Source organism: Eptesicus fuscus, chromosome 9, assembly GCF_027574615.1.
Source record: "Eptesicus fuscus isolate TK198812 chromosome 9, DD_ASM_mEF_20220401, whole genome shotgun sequence".
Classification (NCBI taxonomy): domain Eukaryota; kingdom Metazoa; phylum Chordata; class Mammalia; order Chiroptera; family Vespertilionidae; genus Eptesicus; species Eptesicus fuscus.
Window position 1 is genome coordinate 36,144,053 of NC_072481.1, and position 12,377 is coordinate 36,156,429.

Consider the following 12,377-nt stretch of genomic DNA (forward strand, 5'->3'; position numbering starts at 1 on the left):
AAAGAAATAGAAACATCAATGATGAGTGAGAATCATCAATCTGCTGCCTCCTGCACACACACACACACACACACACACACACAAACCCTGCCCACTGGGGATCAAACTCACAACACTGGTATGTTTATCCTGACCAGGAATTGAACTGGTGACCTTTTGGTGCATGGAACAACACTCAACCAACAAAGCCACACCGGCCAGGGCAGTATATATATTTGGATGTCAATTTAAACCAATACACTTTTAAGCAAAAATGAAACTATAGCTAAATTGATCAAGAAAAAATATTGCCCAAATAAATAAAATGAAAAATTATAACCAACAGCACAGAAAGACAAAGAATCATTAAACAACACTATGAACTATTATGTGCCAGCAAGTGGACAACCTACAAGAAGTGGATTAATTCCTAGAAGCATACAACTTTCCAAGACTGGACAAGGAAGAAATAGAAAATCTAAGAAGACTGATTACTAGCAATGAAATTGAAGCAGTAATAATCTAATCTAATAATAGATAAATATGCAAATTGACCATACCTCCGACACACCCACAAGCCATGCCCACAAGCCACACCCACCATCCAATCAGAGAGAGTATGCAAATTAACCCAAACCAAGATGGCTACAGCCACAGAGAGCAAGGTTTCCTAGGTAACAGAGGAGGCCAAGCTTTCCGCCTGCCATTTCCAGGCCTAAGCCTCTACTCAAGCTACAAAGTTTCAATTATAGAAGGTAAACAAATTCAAACAAATGGCGGCAGAATGGAGCTTGAGAGAACAGGCCAGGGTTGCCGCCCGCAACAGGGGAGGCAAAGCTTTCCACACACCCTGGCCGGGCTCACCTGCTTAAGGCAACAAAGTTTCAATTATAACCCCAACACAATGGCTGCGGCCTCGGAGGGAGCCCCAGGCTTGGCTTGGCTCCGCTCAAGGCTACAAAGTTTCAATTGTAGAAGGAAAATAAATTCCAGATACCAGGGCCTCTGCTTGGGTTACCAGGGGGCGTGGCCGGCCTGCAAACCACCACAGGCCCCTTGCTCAGGCCGCCCCACACCCCAAGGGAAACCCCACCTGATCTGGGATGCCCTTCAGGGCAAACCAGCTGGCCCCCACCCCTGTACCAGGCCTCTATCCTATCTAATAAAAGAATAATATGCAGATTGATCATCACTGCAACACACAATATAGCTGCCCCCATGTGGTCAAAGATCCTGCCCCCATGTGGACACAAGATGGCCACCACAAGATGGCCAGCAGGAGAGGGCAGTTGGGAGGCACCCGGCCTGCAAGGGAGGGCAGTTGTGAGGGATCAGCCCTGCAAGGGAGGGCAGTTGAGAGGGACCAGGCCTGCAAGAAAGGGCAGTTGGAGGTGATCAACCCTCCAGGAGAGGGCAGTTAGGAGTGACCAGGCCGGCAGAAGAGGGAAGTTGGGAGCAAACAGGCTGGCAGGGGAGCTGTTAGGCATCAATCAGGCTGTCAGCGGAGTGGTTAGGGGGTGATCAGGCTGACAGGCAGACACGGTTAGGGCCAATCAGGAAGGCAGGCAGGCAAGCAGTTGGGAGCCAGCAGTCCTGGATTGTGAGAGGGATGTCCGACTGCCTGTTTAGGCCCGATCCCACTGGGATCGGGCCTAAACAGGCAGTCGGACATCCCTCAAGGGGTCTCATATTGGAGAGGGTACAGGCTGGGCTGAGGGAGAACCCCCCTCCGTGCACGAATTTGGTGCACCAGGCCTCTAGTAATAATAATAATAATAATAATAACTCTCACAAACAACATTTCAGGACCAGACAGTTTCCCTTTCAATCTATTCCCAACAATTGAAGAGGTGGGAATGCTTCTAATTCATTTTACAAAGCCAGCATTGCTATAAAACCAAAACCAGACAAAGACATTATCAAAACAGAAAATTAAAGTCCAATATCCTTGATGAGCATAGATGCAAAAATCCCCATTAAGGGGCTTGCAGGAGGCAGTCAATCAATGTTGCTCATAATGTTTCTATCTCTTTATCCTTCTCCTGTCCTCTTTCTGAAATTAATAAAAACATATTTTTAAAAAATTCTCAACGAATTATTAGCAATATGGATTCAACAATACATTGAAAGGATTACAGGGAAGGGCCAAGAAGAGATTAAAGAACTTATATGCATAACCCATGGACATAGACAATAGTGTGGTAGGAGGGTGGTTAGGCTATGGAGGGGGCAATGGGTGTAAATAGGGGACATCTGTTATACTTTCAATAATAAAGATAAATTAAAAATATTTTTTAAAAAAGAAATGTAAAAACAAATAAGAGGATTATACAGTACACTATGCCTAGTGGGATTTATCCCAGGAATACAGGATTCTTTAACATTCATAAATCAATCAACATGACACATCACATCAACGAAATGAAAAAAATCATATGATCATCTCAATAGTTGCAGAAAAAGCATTTGACAAAATTCAGCATTCTTTATAATAAAAACTCAACAAAGTGAATATACAGAGAACATACTTTAATATAATAAAGGTGACATATGACAAATCCACAGCTAAAATCATTATTCAATGGTAAAAAGCTGAAAGCTCTTCTGCTAAGATCAGGAACAAGACAATGATGCCCATTATCACCACTTCTATTCACCTCAGTATTGGAAATCGTGCCACAACAATAAGACAAAAAAAAAAACAAAAAACAAAAAAGAAAGAAAGAAAGAAAGACAGAAAGAAGAAAGAAAGGAAGAAAGAAAGAAAGAAAGAAAGAAAGAAAAGGAAGGAAGGAAGGAAGGAAGGAAGGAAGGAAGGAAGAAAGAAAGGAAGAAAGAAAGAAAGAAAGAAAGAAAGAAAGAAAGAAGGGGCATCCGAATTGGTAAGGAAGAAGTAAAATTGTCACTATTTGCAGATGACATTATACTATATAGAGAAAACCATAAAGACTCTACCAAAAAACTGTTAGAACTAAAAAATGAATTCAATTAATTTTCAGAATACAGAATTAATATATAGAAATCTGCATTTCTATACACAAATAATAAATGATCAAAAAATAAATTAAGAAAAAATTCCATTTACAATTGTATCAAAAAAATATAAAATACCTAGAAATAAATTTAACCAAAGAGGTAAAGACCTGTACTCTGAAAACTATGGACATTGAATAAATTAATTGAAGAAAATACAAATAAATGAGAGGGCATACCATGTCCATGTATTTGAAACATTAATATTTTAAATGTCCTTACTATTTAAATAAATATACAGATTTAATCTCTATTAAAATGCCAATGGCATTCTTCTGAGAACTAGAACAACTAATCATGAAATTTATATAAAGCTACAAGACACTCTGAATAGGTAAATAAATTGTGAGAAAGAATGTAGTGATCAATATCACACTCCCAGATTTCAAACTATAATACAAACTTACAATAATCAAAACAGTATAGTACTGACATAAAAACAGATATACAGATCAATGAAATAGAATACAGAGTCCAGAAATAAATCCTCACTTATAAGGCCAATCAATCTAAAACAAAGCATGCCAGAATATACAAATGGGTAAAGACAGTCTCTTCAATAAATAGTGCTGTGAAAACTGGACAGATATATACAAAAAATGAAACAGGTACTTTCTTACACCATATACAAAATAAATTCAAAATGGATTAAAGATTTAAATGTAAGACCTGAAACCATAGAACTCCTAGAAGAAAATATGTGCACTACACTCTTTGACATGGATCTTAGCAATGTCTTTTGGATATGTCTCCTCAGGTTAGGGCAACAAAAGAAGAAATAAACAAATAGAACTATATCAAACTAAAAAGTTTTTGTGCAGTGAAGGAAACCATCAACAAAATGAAAATAAAACCTACTGAATGGGAGAATATATTCACAAATAACATATCCTATAATGAATTAATATCCAAAATATTTAAGGAGCTCATACAACTTAACATAAAAAACACCAAACAATTTGATTTAGAGATGGGCAAATGACTTGAACAGACATTTCTCCAAAGATGGTTAATCTTACCCAATAATAGACAAACATGTAAATTGACCATACCTCTGCTACACTCACAGCCAATCAGAGTGAGTATACAAATTAGAAGGTCAAAGATGGCGGCCACCAAGCTGCTCCAGGTGTGGAGTGGCCAGGTGGGCAGGGCACCTGCTATGAGAGGGAGGACGCGGGGTGGAGAGGGCACGAAGGGATCTATGGGAGTGGAGTGCTGCAGCAAAGACAACACTGCAGACTCAGGAGTCTGCAGCGAAGACGAAGATGACAGACTCTGGCCGGAGTAAAGGCCTGGGTCCGGGTGCCAGAGGAAAACCGGTGCTGGAAGCCAAGGGAAGGAAGGCCTATTGCACGAATCTCTTCATGCAACGGGCCTCTAGTAGACATATAAAAAGATTCTTTACATAACTAATCACCAAGGAAATGCAATTCAAAACCAAAATAAAATACCACCTCATACTTATCAGAATGGCAATTATCAAAATACCAACAAATGCTAGCAAGGATGTGGAGGAAAGGTAACCTATATACACTGTTGGTGGAATTTTACATAATGTAAAACAATATGAAGTTTCTTTAAAAATATAAAAATAGAACTGCCATATGAGCCAACAATACCACTTTTGGTATTATTTAAAAACCAAAGAAACAAACAGACTAATTAAAAAATGATATATGCATCCCTTTGTTCAATGCAGCATTATTTATAATAGCCAAGATATGAAAGCAACCTAGGTGTCCATTGATAGATAAATGGATAAAGAAAATATCATACACACACACACACACACACAACACACACAACACACACACACAAAAGGAATATTATTCAGCAATAAAAAAGAATGGAATCATCCCACTTGCAACCATATAGAAGTAACTAGAGAGTATTATGGTAAGTGAAATATAGGGTTGGGCAAAAATAGATTTACAGTTGTTCCTATGGAAAATAATATAATGATTAGTAAATAATAATACAAGAATAAATTGTGCTTTATGTACTCGCAACTGTAAACCTACTTTGCCTCACCCTGTAGGTCAGACAGTAAAAGACAAATACCATATAATTTCATTTATATGTTCAATCTGAAAAGACAAAACAAATGAATAAAAACCAAACAGAAACAGACCCATAGATTCAGAGTACATCTGATGGTTGCCAAAGGGGAGGAGGTTGAAAGGATGGTTGAGGGGGGGGGAAAAATTAGTATGGGGTGGTATTCAGTATCTATTAAAACTCTCCAAGCACTTTTAAGAAAAAGAAAAAACAGTAAATATATATTAACTCATGCACTTTCAGTGGATCAGGAATTTGGACAAATTTTAGCAGAGTTTTATGTCTCTGGGTTTGTCATTAAATAAGTAAATCTTATTTAATAAAAGAGTGATATGCAAATTGACCATACCTCTGCTACACCCACAAGCCACACCCATCAGCCAATCAGGAGCAAGTGTGCAAATTAACACAACCAAGATGGCTGTGGCCATGGAGAGAGCAGGAGGCTTGGGTTTCCCCGGCAATGGAGGAAGCCAAGCTTTCTGCCTGCCCTGGCTGGCCTTGGCCTCCACTTAAGGCTGCAAAGTTTCAATGATAGAAGATAAATAAATCTCACCAAAAATGGCAGCAGCCACGGAGCTGGAGAGAGGAGGGAGGCTTGAGTTGCCCCGGCGATGGAGGAAGACAAGTTTCCACAGCCCTGGCCTTCACTCAAGGCTACAAAGTTTCAATTATAGAAGATAAATGAATCCCCCTAACCGGTTTGGCTCAGTGGATAGAGCGTCGGCCTGCAGACTGAAAGGTCCCAGGTTCGATTCCAGTCAAGAGCATGTACCTTGGTTGCAGGCACATCCCCAGTAGGAGGTGTGCAGGAGGCAGCTGATCGATGTTTCTCTCTCATCAATGTTTCTAACTTGCTATCCCTCTCTCTTCCTCTCTGTAAAAAAATCAATAAAATATATTAAAAAAAAAAAAAGAAGATAAATGAATCCCAACAAAATGGCTGCAGCCAGGGAGCAAGCAGGAGGCTTGGCTCTGCTCAAGGCTACAAAGTTTCAATTGTAGAAGATAAATAAATCTCAGATACCAGGGTCTCCACTTGGAGTGCTGGGGGGCGTGGCCAGCCAGCAAACCACCACAGGCCCCTCGTCCAGGCCACCCCATGCCCCAAGGGAACCCCCACTCTGATTCGGGACAACCTTCAGGGCAAACCAGCTGGCCCCCACCCGTGCACCAGGCCTCTATCCTACCTAATCCTACTATCTAATAAAAGAATAATATGCAAATTGACCATCACTCCAACACACAAGATGGCTGCCCACATGTGGTCAAAGATGACTGACCCCATATGGACACAAGATGGCCACCACAAGATGGCCAGCAGGGGAGGGCAGTTGGGAGGGACCAGGCCTGCAAGAGAGGGCAGTTGGGGGCAATCAAGCCTGCAGGGGAGGGCAGTTAGGGGTGACTAGGCTGGCAGAGGAGAGAAGTTGGGGGCGACCAGGCCTGCAACGAAGGGCAGTTGCGGGGGACCCAGGCCTACAGGGTAGAGCAGTTGAGGGGGGGGGGGGACCAGGCCTTCAGGGGAGGGCAGTTAGGGGTGACCAGGCCTGCAGGGGAGGGCATTTAGGGGCAAACAGGCTGGCAGGGAAGCAGTTAGGCATCAATCAGGCTGACAGGGGAGTGGTTAGGGGGTGATCAGGCTGGCAGGCAGAAGTGGTTCAGGGCAATCAGGAAGGCAGGCAGGCAAGCAGTTGAGTGCCAGCAGTCCTGGATTGTGAGAGGGATGTCCGACTGCCTGTTTAGGCTCGATCCCAGTAGGATTGGGCCTATACGGGCAGTAGGACATCCCTCGAGGGGTCCCAGATTGGAGAGGGTACAGGCTGGACTGAGGGACACACACACACCCCGTGCACAAATTTCATTCACTGGGCCTCTAGTAAATGAATGAATAATTAAATCAATAAATTATTAAAACGTTGACATTTTTATATAATTGGAAATATGAGTATTGGTTATATCTCTGAGGATACTATTAATTTTTTAATTTTTAGGTATAATAATATTACTGTGACTATATTAGAGAAGACCTGCTTTTAGAGATGTAAGATATATACTAAAATATTTATGAATGAAATGGGATCATGTCTAGGATTTGCTTCAAAATAACATGGCAAGGATGTGAAATGGGTAATTACATATCTTAAAACAAACCTGTCAGTTAGGTGATATTTATTAAAGCTGGTGATGGGAACATAAATATACTAATATTTCTATTTTTGTGTATTATGGTGTCCTCTTTTATTCCTATGTTCCACCCAGGTTAAGTCAGTGCTTGTGACTCTTCTATTCTTGGAAGTTTCAGGGTACCTTTTTCTCTACAAACTCAGAAGGGTTCAAGAAAAGTTATGATTTTGTTGATTATCTAGCTTTTCTTTGGTGCTAGGCTTGGAGCAACACTCCAAATTTATTGATCCCAAGCAAGAGCCAAAAATCTAATTTAACACTGAATTTGGATGGGAGGAAATTGTACATTTTGATGAGATTTTTATTCATTATATATATATATATATATATATATATATATAGTCTAATAATAGACAAATATGCAAATTGACCATACCTCCGACACGCCCACAAGCCATGCCTACCATCCAATCAGAGCGAGCATGCAAATTAACCCAAACCAAGATGGCTACAGCCACAGAGAGCAAGGTTTCCTAGGTAACAGAGGAAGCCAAGCTTTCCATCTGCCCTTGCCAGGCCTAAGCCTCCACTCAAGCTACAAAGTTTCAATTATAGAAGGTAAACAAATTCAAACAAATGGCGGCAGAATGGAGCTTGAGAGAACAGGCCAGGGTTGCCGCCGGCAACAGGGGAAGCAAAGCTTTCCGCACACCCTGGCCAGGCTCACCCGCTTAAGGCAACAAAGTTTCAATTATAACCCCAACACAAATGGCTGCCGGCCTCAGAGGGAGCCCCAGGCTTGGCTTGGCTCTGCTCCAGGCTACGAAGTTTCAATTGTAGAAGGAAAATAAATTCCAGATACCAGGGCCTCTGCTTGGGTTACCAGGGGGCGTGGCCAGCCTGCAAACCACCACAGGCCCCTTGCTCAGGCCGCCCCACACCCCAAGGGAAACCCCACCTGATCCGGGACGCCCTTCAGGGCAAACCAGCTGGCCCCCACCCCTGTACCAGGCCTCTATCCTATCTAATAAAAGAGTAATATGCAGATTGATCATCACTGCAACACACAATATAGCTGCCCCCATGTGGTCAAAGATCCTGCCCCCATGTGGACACAAGATGGCCACCACAAGATGGCCAGCAGGAGAGGGCAGTTGGGAGGCACCTGGCCTGCAAGGGAGGGCAGTTGAGAGGGACCAGGCCTGCAAGGGAAGGCAGTTGGAGGTGATCAACCCTGCAGGAGAGGGCAGTTAGGAGTGACCAGGCCGGCAGAGGAGGGAAGTTGGGGGCAAACAGGCTGGCAGCAGAGTGGTTAGGGGGTGATCAGGCTGACAGGCAGAAACGGTTAGGGGCAATCAGGAAGGCAGGCAAGCAGTTGGGAGCCCGCAGTCCTGGATTGTGAGAGGGATGTCCGACTGCCCATTTAGGCCTGATCCCACCAGGATCGGGCCTAAACGGGCAGTCGGACATCCCTCGAGGGGTCCCAGATTGGAGAGGGTAAAGGCTGGGCTGAGGGACAATGCCCCTCCGTGCACGAATTTCGTGCACTGGGCCTCTAATATATATATATGGAGAGAGAGGGGGGGGGGATATGCAAATTGGCCAGGATGCCATCATGTAACAACCAATCAGGACAGGGTTGGGGCCATGGCAGAGAGCTCTCAGCATGCCTGTGCCAGGGGTCCGAAGGGCACGAAGAGGAAGGGAGAGCAGATAGGCAGTTAGGGGGATCAGGCCAGGAGAGAAGAGCAGATAGTCAGATAAGGGGATCTGGCTGGCAGGAGAGGGCAGTTGGGGGATAAGGCCAGCAGCAGGGAGCAGATAGGCAGTTAGGGTGACCAGGCTAGAAGGAGAGAGCAGTTAGGGGATCAGGCCAGCAGGGAAGAGCAGTTAGGGGCATCAGGCAGGCAGGTGAGCAGTTAGGAGACAGTGGTTCCGGATTGTGAGAGGGATCCCATATTGAAGAGGGTGCAGGCCAGGTTTAGGGGGACCCCTCCCATGCCAGAATTTTGTGCACTGGGCCTCTAGTGTGTATGTATGTGTATATATATATAAATTGATTTCAGAGAGGAAAGGAGAGGGAAAGAGATAGAAACTCCTATGATGAAAGATAATCATTGATTGATCAGCTGCTTCCTGGGGATTGAGCCTGCAAACTGGGCATGTGCCCTGACTGGGAATGGAACCCATGACTCCTTTTTCCTAGGTTAATGCTCAACCACTGAGCCCTACCAGCCTGGCCATTATTCTTCTTCTTTATGGTTATGTCTATGTGACCAACCTAAGGAATAACTGAAGATCATATAAACCCTCCTACATTGTTTAGAGAAGAATTTTCCCATCAACCATGATGAAACTATGACTGTAAACAGAGAGTGAAAGCAAGTGTTCTCATTACCTAATGCAGCAGATGGAGATGACAGCACATGAAGCCACTTCTTTGCAAGATGAAGCTTGTTCTTCCTAACAGTGCAATCCCACACTCAGAACTAGAGAATAATAATAGCAGAGCTGATAGGATTTGGAATACCTCCAATACCCTTCCCAATACCCTCAATTCATAAAACTTCATTACTCTGCCTCTCAAATGCTTTCTGTCAAAGCCTTCAAAATTTGTAAGTGTGTGTCAGAACTATCCATTAGCCATGGAGACATAGTTTTTAACAATTTAATCATCTCAGGGAACTTTAGAATTTACCAATGGCATCTAAAAAAAACAGAACATAAAGAAATAGAATAGAAGCTGAGGATTTGGGAAATCAGGAAGATTTTGTTTAAGGGTGCAAACTTGTAATAGTAGATAAACAAGTCATGGAGATCTAAATGCACATCACAGCTGTTATTGTCAACAAAACTGTGCTATAAACTTCAAAGTTCCTATGAGACTATATCTTAATCACTCTCATCACAAAAAGGAAATGATAATTTGAGATGGGATCAAAGTGTTAGTAATGCTATGGTGGTAGTCATATTGCAATATATAAATGAATCAAATCAACATATGTCTTAAATTTATATCAATATGCTAATCATAGTTCAAATTTTTTAAAAGAACATCACTATAATGAGGGATGGAAAGTAAAAATGGAAACAATAAAATCTGTTAATGAGTTAACAGTTTTAAAAGATGTATATTCATAAGTGGAACACTATAATAATAAAAGTGTAATATGCTAATTAGACTGGACAGCCAAATGACCTTCTGGAGATCATTCTGGATGTCCTTCCAGACTAAGCTGCAGTGGCAGGGGCCGAGGCAGAGGCAGTTAGGGGTGATCAGGCAGGCAGGAAGAGGGTTTAGGGGTGATCAGGCTGGCAGATGAGCAGTTAGGGGTGATCAGGCAGGCAGGCAGAGGGATTAGGGACAATCAGGCAGGCAGGCGAGTGTTTAGGGGTGATCAGGCAAGCAGGCAGTCAAGCGGTTAGGAGCCAGCAGTTCCAGATTGTGAGAGGGTGCAGGCCTGGCTGAGGGCCTTTTCCCACCCCCACGCCCATGCATGAATTTCATGCAACGGGCCTCTAGTTCACCCATAAAAAGGAGTGAAGTACTGATACCTACTACAACATGGATGAACTTTGAAAGCGTTTTTGCTAAGTGAAAGAAGCAGATCATAAAAGCCACATACTGTATGATTCCACTGATATGAAATGTCCAGAATTGAAAGATCAACAGAGAAGGTCAGTGATTGTCAGGGATGGAGGGAGGGGGAAATTGGGAGACACAGGTTTCTTTTTAGGGTGATGAAAATATTCTGGAATCAGATAGTGATGATGGTTGTACAACACTGTGAGTATACTAAAAACCACTGACTTATACAGTTTTAAATAGTAAATGTTATGTTATGTGAATTTATTCTCAATTTTAAAAGTTGATACACAAAACCAAAAATAAATAAATAAATAATGCTAATGGTATTTCCCACTCCAAAGGTGCTCTAAATATTCCCTAGTTGATTCAAATGTGTGATCTCAACAGCCTGATACAGAGACATATCAGAATTGCAAGGTGGATGGATGTTCTGTTGAGGCAGAGGAGTCTCAGCCCCCTCAAGAGGGGATCAAAGATGAACCTATGAGCTCTAGATCCAAATAACCAAGTGCCTCATAAACAAAACCTCCTGAGGATTCAATGTACATTCAAATCAATCTGATCAATCTGTTCCAAACCAAGCTTGTTCACAAGAATATATACACACAAACATTTTACTCTCATGTTTAAAATTGCTTTTCTTCCCTTAAGCCGTACCTCAAGAAATATTTTCTCCATTCATCTGGTCACTTAAATGCTAAACTCTGGGAGACACCCTGAAAGTCTTTATTTCACTTAACTTCCCCAATCCATACATTCTACCAATCAATTCCTCATCCCAAATAGATCTCAAATCATTCTAATTATGCATTGTCTGCTCTGCCACTACTTTAACTTTTCACTGTACTTGACCCTGATTATTCATCTACATATGTATATGTGTATATGTATGTTTTTATCTCATATGTCATTATGTGCTGTATCGTCCATATGTTTGTATATGTATAAACATAGTCAAATGTGTATTATAGACATACTGTATGTGTGTGTATATACTAGAGGCCCAGGGCACAAAAATTCATGCACTCAGGGAGCCCTCAGCCTTGACTGCACCCTCTTGCAGTCCAGGACCCCTCAGGGGATGTCCACCTGCCAGCTTAGGCCCGCTCCCTGGGGGAGTGGGACTAAGCCTCAATCAGACATCCTTAATGGTGCCAAGGGGGTGGGAGAGGCTCTGGCCACTGCCGCTGCACTAGCAGCCATCAGCCTGGCTTGTGGTTGAGTGGAGCTCCCCCTATGGGAGCGCACTGACCACCAGAGGGCAGCTTCTGCATTGAGCATCTGCCCCCTGGTGGTCAGTGCACGTCATAGCGACCTGTCATTCCTGATTGTTCTGCCTTTAGGCTCAATTTGCATATTACCCTTTTATTATATAAGATATCATCATTTACACATATACAGGAGTAGGCAAAAGTATTTATTGTTGTGATACAAATAAATAATACAATAATTAGTAACTAACAATATAAGAATAAGTTCTGTTTTGTGTACTCACAACTGTAAACCTACTTTGCCTGACCCTGTATATTATACATATATACACGATTAGGATATGTATATATGTGCATAAAACTTAGATATGATATAT